The sequence below is a fragment of the Pongo abelii genome, chromosome 17 (assembly GCF_028885655.2).
Source record: "Pongo abelii isolate AG06213 chromosome 17, NHGRI_mPonAbe1-v2.0_pri, whole genome shotgun sequence".
Lineage (NCBI taxonomy): Eukaryota > Metazoa > Chordata > Mammalia > Primates > Hominidae > Pongo > Pongo abelii.
Genome location: NC_072002.2, coordinates 18,953,678 through 18,972,276, shown reverse-complemented (window position 1 = coordinate 18,972,276; position 18,599 = coordinate 18,953,678).

The window sequence follows — 18,599 nt, the reverse complement described above, 5'->3', positions numbered from 1 at the left end:
AAGGTGCTCCGAATAAACACTTGCAGATTCTACAAACTTAATGTTTCAAAACTGTTCTATCAAAAGGAACGTTGAAGTCTGTGAGTTGAATGCACTCATCACAAAGAAGTTTCTCAGAATGCTTCCGTCTAGTTTTTAGGTGAAGAGATTTCATTTCCCAGCATAGGCCTCAAAGCGCTCCAAATATCCACTTGCAGATTCTATAAGAAGAGTGTTTCCAAACTGCTCTTTCAAAAGGAAGCTTCAAGTCTGTGAGTTGAATGCACTCATCACAAAGAAGTTTCTGAGAATGCTTCCGTCTAGTTTCTATATGAAGATATTTCCTTTTCCAACATAGGCCCCAAAGTGCTCCAAATAAACCCTTGCAGATTCTACAAAAGGAGTGTTTCAAAACTGCTCTTTCTATAGGTAAGTTCAAGTCTGTGAGTTGAATGCACTCAACACAAAGAAGTTTCTGAGAATGCTTCTGTTCAGTTTTTATGTGAAGATATTTCCTTTTCCAGCATAGGCCACAAACGGCTCCAAATATCCACTTGCAGATTCTACAAAAAGAGTGTTTCCAAACTTCTCTATCAATTGGTAGGTTCAACTCTGTGAGTTGAATGAACTCATCACAAAGAAGTTTCTGAGAATCCTTCTCTCTAGTTTTTATGTGAAGATATTTCCTTTTCCAGCATAGGCCTCAAAGCGCTCCAAATAAACACATGCAGATTCTACAAAAGGAGTGTTTCAAAACTGTTCTATCAAAGGGAACGTTCAAGTGTGTGAGTTGAATGTACTCATCACACAGATGTTTCTCAGAATGCTTCTGTCTAGATTTTAGGTGAAGAGATTTCATTCCCAGCATAGGCCTCAAAGCGCTCCAAATATCCACTTGCAGAATCTACGAAAAGAGTGTTTCAAAGCTGCTCTTTCAAAAGCAAGGTTCAAGTCTGTGTGTTGAATGCACTCATCTGAAAGAAGTTTCTGAGAATGCTTCTGTCTAGTTCTTACGTGAAGATATTTCCTTTTCCAGCTTAGGCCTCAAAGCGCTCCAAATAAACACTTGCAAATTCTACAAAAGGAGTGTTTCAAAAGAGTTCTATCAAAAGGAAAGTTCAAGTCTGTGAGTTGAATGCACTTATCATACCGAAGTTTCCTGGAATGCTTCTGTCTAGTTTTTATGTGAAGACATTTCCTTTTCCAGCATAGGCCTCAAAGCACTCCAAATATCCACTTGCAGATTCTACAAAAAGAGTGTTTCAAAACTGCTCTATCAAAAGCAAGCTTCAACACTGTGAGTAGAATGCACTCATCACAAAGAAGTTTCTGAGAATGCTTCTGTCTAGTTTTTATGTGAAGAGATTTCCTTTTCCAACATAGGCCTCGAAGCGCTCCAAATAAACACTTGCAGATTCTACAAAAGGAGTGTTTCGAAACTGCTCTTTCAAGACGAACGTTCAAGTCTGTGAGTTGAATGCACTCATCACACAGAAGTTTCTGAGAATGCTTCTGTCTAGTTTTTATGTGAAGATATTTCCTTTTCCAGCATAGGCCTCAAAACGCTCCAAATATCCTCTTGCAGATTCTACAAAAAGAGTGTTTCAAAACTGTTCTATCAAAAGGAAGGTTCAACTCTGTGAGTTGAATGAATGCATCGTGAAGAACTTTCTGAGAATGCTTCTCTGTAGTTTTTAGGTGAAGATATTCCAAAACCCAGCACAGGCCTCGAAGTGCTCCAAATAACCACTTGCAGATTTTACCAAAAGAGTGTTTCAAAACTGCTCTTTCTATAGGTAAGTTCAAGTCTGTGAGTTGAATGCACTCAACACAAAGAAGTTTCTGAGAATGCTTCTGTTCAGTTTTTATGTGAAGACATTTCCTTTTCCAGCATAGGCCTCAAACGGCTCCAAATATCCACTTGCAGATTCTACAAAAAGAGTGTTTCCAAACTTCTCTATCAATTGGTAGGTTCAACTCTGTGAGTTGAATGAACTCATCACAAAGAAGTTTCTGAGAATCCTTCTCTCTAGCTTTTATGTGAAGATATTTCCTTTTCCAACATAGGCCTCAAGGTGCTCCGAATAAACACTTGCAGATTCTACAAACTTAATGTTTCAAAACTGTTCTATCAAAAGGAACGTTGAAGTCTGTGAGTTGAATGCACTCATCACAAAGAAGTTTCTCAGAATGCTTCCGTCTAGTTTTTAGGTGAAGAGATTTCATTTCCCAGCATAGGCCTCAAAGCGCTCCAAATATCCACTTGCAGATTCTATAAGAAGAGTGTTTCCAAACTGCTCTTTCAAAAGGAAGCTTCAAGTCTGTGTGTTGAATGCACTCATCTGAAAGAAGTTTCTGAGAATGCTTCTGTCTAGTTCTTACGTGAAGATATTTCCTTTTCCAGCTTAGGCCTCAAAGCGCTCCAAATAAACACTTGCAAATTCTACAAAAGGAGTGTTTCAAAAGAGTTCTATCAAAAGGAACGTTCAAGTCTGTGAGTTGAATGCACTTATCATACCGAAGTTTCCTGGAATGCTTCTGTCTAGTTTTTATGTGAGGACATTTCCTTTTACAGCATAGGCCTCAAAGCACTCCAAATATCCACTTGCAGATTCTACAAAAAGAGTGTTTCAAAACTGCTCTATCAAAAGCAAGCTTCAACACTGTGAGTAGAATGCACTCATCACAAAGAAGTTTCTGAGAATGCTTCTGTCTAGTTTTTATGTGAAGAGATTTCCTTTTCCAACACAGGCCTCAAAGCGCTCCAAATAAACACTTGCAGATTCTATAAAAGGAGTGTTTCGAAACTGCTCTTTCAAGACGAACGTTCAAGTCTGTGAGTTGAATGCACTCATCACACAGAAGTTTCTGAGAATGCTTCTGTCTAGTTTTTATGTGAAGATATTTCCTTTTCCAGCATAGGCCTCAAAACGCTCCAAATATCCTCTTGCAGATTCTACAAAAAGAGTGTTTCAAAACTGTTCTATCAAAAGGAAGGTTCAACTCTGTGAGTTGAATGACTGCATCGTGAAGAACTTTCTGAGAATGCTTCTCTGTAGTTTTTAGGTGAAGATATTCCAAAACCCAGCACTGGCCTCGAAGTGCACCCAATAACCACTTGCAGATTTTACCAAAAGAGTGTTTCAAAACTGCTCTTTCTATAGGTAAGTTCAAGTGTGTGAGTTGAATGCACTCAACACAAAGAAGTTTCTGAGAATGCTTCTGTTCAGTTTTTATGTGAAGATATTCCCTTTTCCAGCATAGGCCTCAAACGGCTCCAAATATCCACTTGCAGATTCTACAAAAAGAGTGTTTCCAAACTTCTCTATCAATTGGTAGGTTCAACTCTGTGAGTTGAATGAACTCATCACAAAGAAGTTTCTGAGAATCCTTCTCTCTAGCTTTTATGTGAAGATATTTCCTTTTCCAACATAGGCCTCAAGGTGCTCCGAATAAACACTTGCAGATTCTACAAACTTAATGTTTCAAAACTGTTCTATCAAAAGGAACGTTGAAGTCTGTGAGTTGAATGCACTCATCACAAAGAAGTTTCTCAGAATGCTTCCGTCTAGTTTTTAGGTGAAGAGATTTCATTTCCCAGCATAGGCCTCAAAGCGCTCCAAATATCCACTTGCAGATTCTATAAGAAGAGTGTTTCCAAACTGCTCTTTCAAAAGGAAGCTTCAAGTCTGTGAGTTGAATGCACTCATCACAAAGAAGTTTCTGAGAATGCTTCCGTCTAGTTTCTATATGAAGATATTTCCTTTTCCAACATAGGCCCCAAAGTGCTCCAAATAAACCCTTGCAGATTCTACAAAAGGAGTGTTTCAAAACTGCTCTTTCTATAGGTAAGTTCAAGTCTGTGAGTTGAATGCACTCAACACAAAGAAGTTTCTGAGAATGCTTCTGTTCAGTTTTTATGTGAAGATATTTCCTTTTCCAGCATAGGCCTCAAACGGCTCCAAATATCCACTTGCAGATTCTACAAAAAGAGTGTTTCCAAACTTCTCTATCAACTGGTAGGTTCAACTCTGTGAGTTGAATGAACTCATCACAAAGAAGTTTCTGAGAATCCTTCTCTCTAGTTTTTATGTGAAGATATTTCCTTTTCCAACATAGGCCTCAAAGCGCTCCAAATAAACACATGCAGATTCTACAAACGGAGTGTTTCAAAACTGTTCTATCAAAGGGAACGTTCAAGTCTGTGAGTTGAATGTACTCATCACACAGATGTTTCTCAGAATGCTTCTGTCTAGTTTTTAGGTGAAGAGATTTCATTCCCAGCATAGGCCTCAAAGCGCTCCAAATATCCACTTGCAGAATCTACGAAAAGAGTGTTTCAAAGCTGCTCTTTCAAAAGCAAGGTTCAAGTCTGTGTGTTGAATGCACTCATCTGAAAGAAGTTTCTGAGAATGCTTCTGTCTAGTTCTTACGTGAAGATATTTCCTTTTCCAGCTTAGGCCTCAAAGCGCTCCAAATAAACACTTGCAAATTCTACAAAAGGAGTGTTTCAAAAGAGTTCTATCAAAAGGAACGTTCAAGTCTGTGAGTTGAATGCACTTATCATACCGAAGTTTCCTGGAATGCTTCTGTCTAGTTTTTATGTGAGGACATTTCCTTTTCCAGCATAGGCCTCAAAGCACTCCAAATATCCACTTGCAGATTCTACAAAAAGAGTGTTTCAAAACTGCTCTATCAAAAGCAAGCTTCAACACTGTGAGTAGAATGCACTCATCACAAAGAAGTTTCTGAGAATGCTTCTGTCTAGTTTTTATGTGAAGAGATTTCCTTTTCCAACACAGGCCTCGAAGCGCTCCAAATAAACACTTGCAGATTCTATAAAAGGAGTGTTTCGAAACTGCTCTTTCAAGACGAACGTTCAAGTCTGTGAGTTGAATGCACTCATCACACAGAAGTTTCTGAGAATGCTTCTGTCTAGTTTTTATGTGAAGATATTTCCTTTTCCAGCATAGGCCTCAAAACGCTCCAAATATCCTCTTGCAGATTCTACAAAAAGAGTGTTTCAAAACTGTTCTATCAAAAGGAAGGTTCAACTCTGTGAGTTGAATGACTGCATCGTGAAGAACTTTCTGAGAATGCTTCTCTGTAGTTTTTAGGTGAAGATATTCCAAAACCCAGCACAGGCCTCGAAGTGCTCCAAATAACCACTTGCAGATTTTACCAAAAGAGTGTTTCAAAACTGCTCTTTCTATAGGTAAGTTCAAGTCTGTGAGTTGAATGCACTCAACACAAAGAAGTTTCTGAGAATGCTTCTGTTCAGTTTTTATGTGAAGATATTCCCTTTTCCAGCATAGGCCTCAAACGGCTCCAAATATCCACTTGCAGATTCTACAAAAAGAGTGTTTCCAAACTTCTCTATCAATTGGTAGGTTCAACTCTGTGAGTTGAATGAACTCATCACAAAGAAGTTTCTGAGAATCCTTCTCTCTAGCTTTTATGTGAAGATATTTCCTTTTCCAACATAGGCCTCAAGGTGCTCCGAATAAACACTTGCAGATTCTACAAACTTAATGTTTCAAAACTGTTCTATCAAAAGGAACGTTGAAGTCTGTGAGTTGAATGCACTCATCACAAAGAAGTTTCTCAGAATGCTTCCGTCTAGTTTTTAGGTGAAGAGATTTCATTTCCCAGCATAGGCCTCAAAGCGCTCCAAATATCCACTTGCAGATTCTATAAGAAGAGTGTTTCCAAACTGCTCTTTCAAAAGGAAGCTTCAAGTCTGTGAGTTGAATGCACTCATCACAAAGAAGTTTCTGAGAATGCTTCCGTCTAGTTTCTATATGAAGATATTTCCTTTTCCAACATAGGCCCCAAAGTGCTCCAAATAAACCCTTGCAGATTCTACAAAAGGAGTGTTTCAAAACTGCTCTTTCTATAGGTAAGTTCAAGTCTGTGAGTTGAATGCACTCAACACAAAGAAGTTTCTGAGAATGCTTCTGTTCAGTTTTTATGTGAAGATATTTCCTTTTCCAGCATAGGCCTCAAACGGCTCCAAATATCCACTTGCAGATTCTACAAAAAGAGTGTTTCCAAACTTCTCTATCAACTGGTAGGTTCAACTCTGTGAGTTGAATGAACTCATCACAAAGAAGTTTCTGAGAATCCTTCTCTCTAGTTTTTATGTGAAGATATTTCCTTTTCCAGCATAGGCCTCAAAGCGCTCCAAATAAACACATGCAGATTCTACAAACGGAGTGTTTCAAAACTGTTCTATCAAAGGGAACGTTCAAGTCTGTGAGTTGAATGTACTCATCACACAGATGTTTCTCAGAATGCTTCTGTCTAGTTTTTAGGTGAAGAGATTTCATTCCCAGCATAGGCCTCAAAGCGCTCCAAATATCCACTTGCAGAATCTACGAAAAGAGTGTTTCAAAGCTGCTCTTTCAAAAGCAAGGTTCAAGTCTGTGTGTTGAATGCACTCATCTGAAAGAAGTTTCTGAGAATGCTTCTGTCTAGTTCTTACGTGAAGATATTTCCTTTTCCAGCTTAGGCCTCAAAGCGCTCCAAATAAACACTTGCAAATTCTACAAAAGGAGTGTTTCAAAAGAGTTCTATCAAAAGGAACGTTCAAGTCTGTGAGTTGAATGCACTTATCATACCGAAGTTTCCTGGAATGCTTCTGTCTAGTTTTTATGTGAGGACATTTCCTTTTACAGCATAGGCCTCAAAGCACTCCAAATATCCACTTGCAGATTCTACAAAAAGAGTGTTTCAAAACTGCTCTATCAAAAGCAAGCTTCAACACTGTGAGTAGAATGCACTCATCACAAAGAAGTTTCTGAGAATGCTTCTGTCTAGTTTTTATGTGAAGAGATTTCCTTTTCCAACACAGGCCTCAAAGCGCTCCAAATAAACACTTGCAGATTCTATAAAAGGAGTGTTTCGAAACTGCTCTTTCAAGACGAACGTTCAAGTCTGTGAGTTGAATGCACTCATCACACAGAAGTTTCTGAGAATGCTTCTGTCTAGTTTTTATGTGAAGATATTTCCTTTTCCAGCATAGGCCTCAAAACGCTCCAAATATCCTCTTGCAGATTCTACAAAAAGAGTGTTTCAAAACTGTTCTATCAAAAGGAAGGTTCAACTCTGTGAGTTGAATGACTGCATCGTGAAGAACTTTCTGAGAATGCTTCTCTGTAGTTTTTAGGTGAAGATATTCCAAAACCCAGCACAGGCCTCGAAGTGCTCCAAATAACCACTTGCAGATTTTACCAAAAGAGTGTTTCAAAACTGCTCTTTCTATAGGTAAGTTCAAGTCTGTGAGTTGAATGCACTCAACACAAAGAAGTTTCTGAGAATGCTTCTGTTCAGTTTTTATGTGAAGATATTCCCTTTTCCAGCATAGGCCTCAAACGGCTCCAAATATCCACTTGCAGATTCTACAAAAAGAGTGTTTCCAAACTTCTCTATCAATTGGTAGGTTCAACTCTGTGAGTTGAATGAACTCATCACAAAGAAGTTTCTGAGAATCCTTCTCTCTAGCTTTTATGTGAAGATATTTCCTTTTCCAACATAGGCCTCAAGGTGCTCCGAATAAACACTTGCAGATTCTACAAACTTAATGTTTCAAAACTGTTCTATCAAAAGGAACGTTGAAGTCTGTGAGTTGAATGCACTCATCACAAAGAAGTTTCTCAGAATGCTTCCGTCTAGTTTTTAGGTGAAGAGATTTCATTTCCCAGCATAGGCCTCAAAGCGCTCCAAATATCCACTTGCAGATTCTATAAGAAGAGTGTTTCCAAACTGCTCTTTCAAAAGGAAGCTTCAAGTCTGTGAGTTGAATGCACTCATCACAAAGAAGTTTCTGAGAATGCTTCCGTCTAGTTTCTATATGAAGATATTTCCTTTTCCAACATAGGCCCCAAAGTGCTCCAAATAAACCCTTGCAGATTCTACAAAAGGAGTGTTTCAAAACTGCTCTTTCTATAGGTAAGTTCAAGTCTGTGAGTTGAATGCACTCAACACAAAGAAGTTTCTGAGAATGCTTCTGTTCAGTTTTTATGTGAAGATATTTCCTTTTCCAGCATAGGCCACAAACGGCTCCAAATATCCACTTGCAGATTCTACAAAAAGAGTGTTTCCAAACTTCTCTATCAATTGGTAGGTTCAACTCTGTGAGTTGAATGAACTCATCACAAAGAAGTTTCTGAGAATCCTTCTCTCTAGTTTTTATGTGAAGATATTTCCTTTTCCAGCATAGGCCTCAAAGCGCTCCAAATAAACACATGCAGATTCTACAAAAGGAGTGTTTCAAAACTGTTCTATCAAAGGGAACGTTCAAGTGTGTGAGTTGAATGTACTCATCACACAGATGTTTCTCAGAATGCTTCTGTCTAGATTTTAGGTGAAGAGATTTCATTCCCAGCATAGGCCTCAAAGCGCTCCAAATATCCACTTGCAGAATCTACGAAAAGAGTGTTTCAAAGCTGCTCTTTCAAAAGCAAGGTTCAAGTCTGTGTGTTGAATGCACTCATCTGAAAGAAGTTTCTGAGAATGCTTCTGTCTAGTTCTTACGTGAAGATATTTCCTTTTCCAGCTTAGGCCTCAAAGCGCTCCAAATAAACACTTGCAAATTCTACAAAAGGAGTGTTTCAAAAGAGTTCTATCAAAAGGAAAGTTCAAGTCTGTGAGTTGAATGCACTTATCATACCGAAGTTTCCTGGAATGCTTCTGTCTAGTTTTTATGTGAAGACATTTCCTTTTCCAGCATAGGCCTCAAAGCACTCCAAATATCCACTTGCAGATTCTACAAAAAGAGTGTTTCAAAACTGCTCTATCAAAAGCAAGCTTCAACACTGTGAGTAGAATGCACTCATCACAAAGAAGTTTCTGAGAATGCTTCTGTCTAGTTTTTATGTGAAGAGATTTCCTTTTCCAACATAGGCCTCGAAGCGCTCCAAATAAACACTTGCAGATTCTACAAAAGGAGTGTTTCGAAACTGCTCTTTCAAGACGAACGTTCAAGTCTGTGAGTTGAATGCACTCATCACACAGAAGTTTCTGAGAATGCTTCTGTCTAGTTTTTATGTGAAGATATTTCCTTTTCCAGCATAGGCCTCAAAACGCTCCAAATATCCTCTTGCAGATTCTACAAAAAGAGTGTTTCAAAACTGTTCTATCAAAAGGAAGGTTCAACTCTGTGAGTTGAATGAATGCATCGTGAAGAACTTTCTGAGAATGCTTCTCTGTAGTTTTTAGGTGAAGATATTCCAAAACCCAGCACAGGCCTCGAAGTGCTCCAAATAACCACTTGCAGATTTTACCAAAAGAGTGTTTCAAAACTGCTCTTTCTATAGGTAAGTTCAAGTCTGTGAGTTGAATGCACTCAACACAAAGAAGTTTCTGAGAATGCTTCTGTTCAGTTTTTATGTGAAGACATTTCCTTTTCCAGCATAGGCCTCAAACGGCTCCAAATATCCACTTGCAGATTCTACAAAAAGAGTGTTTCCAAACTTCTCTATCAATTGGTAGGTTCAACTCTGTGAGTTGAATGAACTCATCACAAAGAAGTTTCTGAGAATCCTTCTCTCTAGCTTTTATGTGAAGATATTTCCTTTTCCAACATAGGCCTCAAGGTGCTCCGAATAAACACTTGCAGATTCTACAAACTTAATGTTTCAAAACTGTTCTATCAAAAGGAACGTTGAAGTCTGTGAGTTGAATGCACTCATCACAAAGAAGTTTCTCAGAATGCTTCCGTCTAGTTTTTAGGTGAAGAGATTTCATTTCCCAGCATAGGCCTCAAAGCGCTCCAAATATCCACTTGCAGATTCTATAAGAAGAGTGTTTCCAAACTGCTCTTTCAAAAGGAAGCTTCAAGTCTGTGTGTTGAATGCACTCATCTGAAAGAAGTTTCTGAGAATGCTTCTGTCTAGTTCTTACGTGAAGATATTTCCTTTTCCAGCTTAGGCCTCAAAGCGCTCCAAATAAACACTTGCAAATTCTACAAAAGGAGTGTTTCAAAAGAGTTCTATCAAAAGGAACGTTCAAGTCTGTGAGTTGAATGCACTTATCATACCGAAGTTTCCTGGAATGCTTCTGTCTAGTTTTTATGTGAGGACATTTCCTTTTCCAGCATAGGCCTCAAAGCACTCCAAATATCCACTTGCAGATTCTACAAAAAGAGTGTTTCAAAACTGCTCTATCAAAAGCAAGCTTCAACACTGTGAGTAGAATGCACTCATCACAAAGAAGTTTCTGAGAATGCTTCTGTCTAGTTTTTATGTGAAGAGATTTCCTTTTCCAACACAGGCCTCAAAGCGCTCCAAATAAACACTTGCAGATTCTATAAAAGGAGTGTTTCGAAACTGCTCTTTCAAGACGAACGTTCAAGTCTGTGAGTTGAATGCACTCATCACACAGAAGTTTCTGAGAATGCTTCTGTCTAGTTTTTATGTGAAGATATTTCCTTTTCCAGCATAGGCCTCAAAACGCTCCAAATATCCTCTTGCAGATTCTACAAAAAGAGTGTTTCAAAACTGTTCTATCAAAAGGAAGGTTCAACTCTGTGAGTTGAATGACTGCATCGTGAAGAACTTTCTGAGAATGCTTCTCTGTAGTTTTTAGGTGAAGATATTCCAAAACCCAGCACAGGCCTCGAAGTGCTCCAAATAACCACTTGCAGATTTTACCAAAAGAGTGTTTCAAAACTGCTCTTTCTATAGGTAAGTTCAAGTCTGTGAGTTGAATGCACTCAACACAAAGAAGTTTCTGAGAATGCTTCTGTTCAGTTTTTATGTGAAGATATTCCCTTTTCCAGCATAGGCCTCAAACGGCTCCAAATATCCACTTGCAGATTCTACAAAAAGAGTGTTTCCAAACTTCTCTATCAATTGGTAGGTTCAACTCTGTGAGTTGAATGAACTCATCACAAAGAAGTTTCTGAGAATCCTTCTCTCTAGCTTTTATGTGAAGATATTTCCTTTTCCAACATAGGCCTCAAGGTGCTCCGAATAAACACTTGCAGATTCTACAAACTTAATGTTTCAAAACTGTTCTATCAAAAGGAACGTTGAAGTCTGTGAGTTGAATGCACTCATCACAAAGAAGTTTCTCAGAATGCTTCCGTCTAGTTTTTAGGTGAAGAGATTTCATTTCCCAGCATAGGCCTCAAAGCGCTCCAAATATCCACTTGCAGATTCTATAAGAAGAGTGTTTCCAAACTGCTCTTTCAAAAGGAAGCTTCAAGTCTGTGAGTTGAATGCACTCATCACAAAGAAGTTTCTGAGAATGCTTCCGTCTAGTTTCTATATGAAGATATTTCCTTTTCCAACATAGGCCCCAAAGTGCTCCAAATAAACCCTTGCAGATTCTACAAAAGGAGTGTTTCAAAACTGCTCTTTCTATAGGTAAGTTCAAGTCTGTGAGTTGAATGCACTCAACACAAAGAAGTTTCTGAGAATGCTTCTGTTCAGTTTTTATGTGAAGATATTTCCTTTTCCAGCATAGGCCTCAAACGGCTCCAAATATCCACTTGCAGATTCTACAAAAAGAGTGTTTCCAAACTTCTCTATCAACTGGTAGGTTCAACTCTGTGAGTTGAATGAACTCATCACAAAGAAGTTTCTGAGAATCCTTCTCTCTAGTTTTTATGTGAAGATATTTCCTTTTCCAACATAGGCCTCAAAGCGCTCCAAATAAACACATGCAGATTCTACAAACGGAGTGTTTCAAAACTGTTCTATCAAAGGGAACGTTCAAGTCTGTGAGTTGAATGTACTCATCACACAGATGTTTCTCAGAATGCTTCTGTCTAGTTTTTAGGTGAAGAGATTTCATTCCCAGCATAGGCCTCAAAGCGCTCCAAATATCCACTTGCAGAATCTACGAAAAGAGTGTTTCAAAGCTGCTCTTTAAAAAGCAAGGTTCAAGTCTGTGTGTTGAATGCACTCATCTGAAAGAAGTTTCTGAGAATGCTTCTGTCTAGTTCTTACGTGAAGATATTTCCTTTTCCAGCTTAGGCCTCAAAGCGCTCCAAATAAACACTTGCAAATTCTACAAAAGGAGTGTTTCAAAAGAGTTCTATCAAAAGGAACGTTCAAGTCTGTGAGTTGAATGCACTTATCATACCGAAGTTTCCTGGAATGCTTCTGTCTAGTTTTTATGTGAGGACATTTCCTTTTACAGCATAGGCCTCAAAGCACTCCAAATATCCACTTGCAGATTCTACAAAAAGAGTGTTTCAAAACTGCTCTATCAAAAGCAAGCTTCAACACTGTGAGTAGAATGCACTCATCACAAAGAAGTTTCTGAGAATGCTTCTGTCTAGTTTTTATGTGAAGAGATTTCCTTTTCCAACACAGGCCTCGAAGCGCTCCAAATAAACACTTGCAGATTCTATAAAAGGAGTGTTTCGAAACTGCTCTTTCAAGACGAACGTTCAAGTCTGTGAGTTGAATGCACTCATCACACAGAAGTTTCTGAGAATGCTTCTGTCTAGTTTTTATGTGAAGATATTTCCTTTTCCAGCATAGGCCTCAAAACGCTCCAAATATCCTCTTGCAGATTCTACAAAAAGAGTGTTTCAAAACTGTTCTATCAAAAGGAAGGTTCAACTCTGTGAGTTGAATGACTGCATCGTGAAGAACTTTCTGAGAATGCTTCTCTGTAGTTTTTAGGTGAAGATATTCCAAAACCCAGCACAGGCCTCGAAGTGCTCCAAATAACCACTTGCAGATTTTACCAAAAGAGTGTTTCAAAACTGCTCTTTCTATAGGTAAGTTCAAGTCTGTGAGTTGAATGCACTCAACACAAAGAAGTTTCTGAGAATGCTTCTGTTCAGTTTTTATGTGAAGATATTCCCTTTTCCAGCATAGGCCTCAAACGGCTCCAAATATCCACTTGCAGATTCTACAAAAAGAGTGTTTCCAAACTTCTCTATCAATTGGTAGGTTCAACTCTGTGAGTTGAATGAACTCATCACAAAGAAGTTTCTGAGAATCCTTCTCTCTAGCTTTTATGTGAAGATATTTCCTTTTCCAACATAGGCCTCAAGGTGCTCCGAATAAACACTTGCAGATTCTACAAACTTAATGTTTCAAAACTGTTCTATCAAAAGGAACGTTGAAGTCTGTGAGTTGAATGCACTCATCACAAAGAAGTTTCTCAGAATGCTTCCGTCTAGTTTTTAGGTGAAGAGATTTCATTTCCCAGCATAGGCCTCAAAGCGCTCCAAATATCCACTTGCAGATTCTATAAGAAGAGTGTTTCCAAACTGCTCTTTCAAAAGGAAGCTTCAAGTCTGTGAGTTGAATGCACTCATCACAAAGAAGTTTCTGAGAATGCTTCCGTCTAGTTTCTATATGAAGATATTTCCTTTTCCAACATAGGCCCCAAAGTGCTCCAAATAAACCCTTGCAGATTCTACAAAAGGAGTGTTTCAAAACTGCTCTTTCTATAGGTAAGTTCAAGTCTGTGAGTTGAATGCACTCAACACAAAGAAGTTTCTGAGAATGCTTCTGTTCAGTTTTTATGTGAAGATATTTCCTTTTCCAGCATAGGCCTCAAACGGCTCCAAATATCCACTTGCAGATTCTACAAAAAGAGTGTTTCCAAACTTCTCTATCAATTGGTAGGTTCAATTCTTGAGTTGAATGAACTCATCACAAAGAAGTTTCTGAGAATCCTTCTCTCTAGCTTTTATGTGAAGATATTTCCTTTTCCAACATAGGCCTCAAGGTGCTCCGAATAAACACTTGCAGATTCTACAAACTTAATGTTTCAAAACTGTTCTATCAAAAGGAACGTTGAAGTTTGTGAGTTGAATGCACTCATCACAAAGAAGTTTCTCAGAATGCTTCCGTCTAGTTTTTAGGTGAAGAGATTTCATTTCCCAGCATAGGCCTCAAAGCGCTCCAAATATCCACTTGCAGATTCTATAAGAAGAGTGTTTCCAAACTGCTCTTTCAAAAGGAAGCTTCAAGTCTGTGTGTTGAATGCACTCATCTGAAAGAAGTTTCTGAGAATGCTTCTGTCTAGTTCTTACGTGAAGATATTTCCTTTTCCAGCTTAGGCCTCAAAGCGCTCCAAATAAACACTTGCAAATTCTACAAAAGGAGTGTTTCAAAAGAGTTCTATCAAAAGGAACGTTCAAGTCTGTGAGTTGAATGCACTTATCATACCGAAGTTTCCTGGAATGCTTCTGTCTAGTTTTTATGTGAGGACATTTCCTTTTCCAGCATAGGCCTCAAAGCACTCCAAATATCCACTTGCAGATTCTACAAAAAGAGTGCTTCAAAACTGCTCTATCAAAAGCAAGCTTCAACACTGTGAGTAGAATGCACTCATCACAAAGAAGTTTCTGAGAATGCTTCTGTCTAGTTTTTATGTGAAGAGATTTCCTTTTCCAACACAGGCCTCAAAGCGCTCCAAATAAACACTTGCAGATTCTATAAAAGGAGTGTTTCGAAACTGCTCTTTCAAGACGAACGTTCAAGTCTGTGAGTTGAATGCACTCATCACACAGAAGTTTCTGAGAATGCTTCTGTCTAGTTTTTATGTGAAGATATTTCCTTTTCCAGCATAGGCCTCAAAACGCTCCAAATATCCTCTTGCAGATTCTACAAAAAGAGTGTTTCAAAACTGTTCTATCAAAAGGAAGGTTCAACTCTGTGAGTTGAATGACTGCATCGTGAAGAACTTTCTGAGAATGCTTCTCTGTAGTTTTTAGGTGAAGATATTCCAAAACCCAGCACAGGCCTCGAAGTGCTCCAAATAACCACTTGCAGATTTTACCAAAAGAGTGTTTCAAAACTGCTCTTTCTATAGGTAAGTTCAAGTCTGTGAGTTGAATGCACTCAACACAAAGAAGTTTCTGAGAATGCTTCTGTTCAGTTTTTATGTGAAGATATTCCCTTTTCCAGCATAGGCCTCAAACGGCTCCAAATATCCACTTGCAGATTCTACAAAAAGAGTGTTTCCAAACTTCTCTATCAATTGGTAGGTTCAACTCTGTGAGTTGAATGAACTCATCACAAAGAAGTTTCTGAGAATCCTTCTCTCTAGCTTTTATGTGAAGATATTTCCTTTTCCAACATAGGCCTCAAGGTGCTCCGAATAAACACTTGCAGATTCTACAAACTTAATGTTTCAAAACTGTTCTATCAAAAGGAACGTTGAAGTCTGTGAGTTGAATGCACTCATCACAAAGAAGTTTCTCAGAATGCTTCCGTCTAGTTTTTAGGTGAAGAGATTTCATTTCCCAGCATAGGCCTCAAAGCGCTCCAAATATCCACTTGCAGATTCTATAAGAAGAGTGTTTCCAAACTGCTCTTTCAAAAGGAAGCTTCAAGTCTGTGAGTTGAATGCACTCATCACAAAGAAGTTTCTGAGAATGCTTCCGTCTAGTTTCTATATGAAGATATTTCCTTTTCCAACATAGGCCCCAAAGTGCTCCAAATAAACCCTTGCAGATTCTACAAAAGGAGTGTTTCAAAACTGCTCTTTCTATAGGTAAGTTCAAGTCTGTGAGTTGAATGCACTCAACACAAAGAAGTTTCTGAGAATGCTTCTGTTCAGTTTTTATGTGAAGATATTTCCTTTTCCAGCATAGGCCTCAAACGGCTCCAAATATCCACTTGCAGATTCTACAAAAAGAGTGTTTCCAAACTTCTCTATCAACTGGTAGGTTCAACTCTGTGAGTTGAATGAACTCATCACAAAGAAGTTTCTGAGAATCCTTCTCTCTAGTTTTTATGTGAAGATATTTCCTTTTCCAACATAGGCCTCAAAGCGCTCCAAATAAACACATGCAGATTCTACAAACGGAGTGTTTCAAAACTGTTCTATCAAAGGGAACGTTCAAGTCTGTGAGTTGAATGTACTCATCACACAGATGTTTCTCAGAATGCTTCTGTCTAGTTTTTAGGTGAAGAGATTTCATTCCCAGCATAGGCCTCAAAGCGCTCCAAATATCCACTTGCAGAATCTACGAAAAGAGTGTTTCAAAGCTGCTCTTTCAAAAGCAAGGTTCAAGTCTGTGTGTTGAATGCACTCATCTGAAAGAAGTTTCTGAGAATGCTTCTGTCTAGTTCTTACGTGAAGATATTTCCTTTTCCAGCTTAGGCCTCAAAGCGCTCCAAATAAACACTTGCAAATTCTACAAAAGGAGTGTTTCAAAAGAGTTCTATCAAAAGGAACGTTCAAGTCTGTGAGTTGAATGCACTTATCATACCGAAGTTTCCTGGAATGCTTCTGTCTAGTTTTTATGTGAGGACATTTCCTTTTACAGCATAGGCCTCAAAGCACTCCAAATATCCACTTGCAGATTCTACAAAAAGAGTGTTTCAAAACTGCTCTATCAAAAGCAAGCTTCAACACTGTGAGTAGAATGCACTCATCACAAAGAAGTTTCTGAGAATGCTTCTGTCTAGTTTTTATGTGAAGAGATTTCCTTTTCCAACACAGGCCTCGAAGCGCTCCAAATAAACACTTGCAGATTCTATAAAAGGAGTGTTTCGAAACTGCTCTTTCAAGACGAACGTTCAAGTCTGTGAGTTGAATGCACTCATCACACAGAAGTTTCTGAGAATGCTTCTGTCTAGTTTTTATGTGAAGATATTTCCTTTTCCAGCATAGGCCTCAAAACGCTCCAAATATCCTCTTGCAGATTCTACAAAAAGAGTGTTTCAAAACTGTTCTATCAAAAGGAAGGTTCAACTCTGTGAGTTGAATGACTGCATCGTGAAGAACTTTCTGAGAATGCTTCTCTGTAGTTTTTAGGTGAAGATATTCCAAAACCCAGCACAGGCCTCGAAGTGCTCCAAATAACCACTTGCAGATTTTACCAAAAGAGTGTTTCAAAACTGCTCTTTCTATAGGTAAGTTCAAGTCTGTGAGTTGAATGCACTCAACACAAAGAAGTTTCTGAGAATGCTTCTGTTCAGTTTTTATGTGAAGATATTCCCTTTTCCAGCATAGGCCTCAAACGGCTCCAAATATCCACTTGCAGATTCTACAAAAAGAGTGTTTCCAAACTTCTCTATCAATTGGTAGGTTCAACTCTGTGAGTTGAATGAACTCATCACAAAGAAGTTTCTGAGAATCCTTCTCTCTAGCTTTTATGTGAAGATATTTCCTTTTCCAACATAGGCCTCAAGGTGCTCCGAATAAACACTTGCAGATTCTACAAACTTAATGTTTCAAAACTGTTCTATCAAAAGGAACGTTGAAGTCTGTGAGTTGAATGCACTCATCACAAAGAAGTTTCTCAGAATGCTTCCGTCTAGTTTTTAGGTGAAGAGATTTCATTTCCCAGCATAGGCCTCAAAGCGCTCCAAATATCCACTTGCAGATTCTATAAGAAGAGTGTTTCCAAACTGCTCTTTCAAAAGGAAGCTTCAAGTCTGTGAGTTGAATGCACTCATCACAAAGAAGTTTCTGAGAATGCTTCCGTCTAGTTTCTATATGAAGATATTTCCTTTTCCAACATAGGCCCCAAAGTGCTCCAAATAAACCCTTGCAGATTCTACAAAAGGAGTGTTTCAAAACTGCTCTTTCTATAGGTAAGTTCAAGTCTGTGAGTTGAATGCACTCAACACAAAGAAGTTTCTGAGAATGCTTCTGTTCAGTTTTTATGTGAAGATATTTCCTTTTCCAGCATAGGCCTCAAACGGCTCCAAATATCCACTTGCAGATTCTACAAAAAGAGTGTTTCCAAACTTCTCTATCAATTGGTAGGTTCAACTCTGTGAGTTGAATGAACTCATCACAAAGAAGTTTCTGAGAATCCTTCTCTCTAGTTTTTATGTGAAGATATTTCCTTTTCCAGCATAGGCCTCAAAGCGCTCCAAATAAACACATGCAGATTCTACAAAAGGAGTGTTTCAAAACTGTTCTATCAAAGGGAACGTTCAAGTGTGTGAGTTGAATGTACTCATCACACAGATGTTTCTCAGAATGCTTCTGTCTAGATTTTAGGTGAAGAGATTTCATTCCCAGCATAGGCCTCAAAGCGCTCCAAATATCCACTTGCAGAATCTACGAAAAGAGTGTTTCAAAGCTGCTCTTTCAAAAGCAAGGTTCAAGTCTGTGTGTTGAATGCACTCATCTGAAAGAAGTTTCTGAGAATGCTTCTGTCTAGTTCTTACGTGAAGATATTTCCTTTTCCAGCTTAGGCCTCAAAGCGCTCCAAATAAACACTTGCAAATTCTAGAAAAGGAGTGTTTCAAAAGAGTTCTATCAAAAGGAACGTTCAAGTCTGTGAGTTGAATGCACTTATCATACCGAAGTTTCCTGGAATGCTTCTGTCTAGTTTTTATGTGAGGACATTTCCTTTTACAGCATAGGCCTCAAAGCACTCCAAATATCCACTTGCAGATTCTACAAAAAGAGTGTTTCAAAACTGCTCTATCAAAAGCAAGCTTCAACACTGTGAGTAGAATGCACTCATCACAAAGAAGTTTCTGAGAATGCTTCTGTCTAGTTTTTATGTGAAGAGATTTCCTTTTCCAACACAGGCCTCAAAGCGCTCCAAATAAACACTTGCAGATTCTATAAAAGGAGTGTTTCGAAACTGCTCTTTCAAGACGAACGTTCAAGTCTGTGAGTTGAATGCACTCATCACACAGAAGTTTCTGAGAATGCTTCTGTCTAGTTTTTAT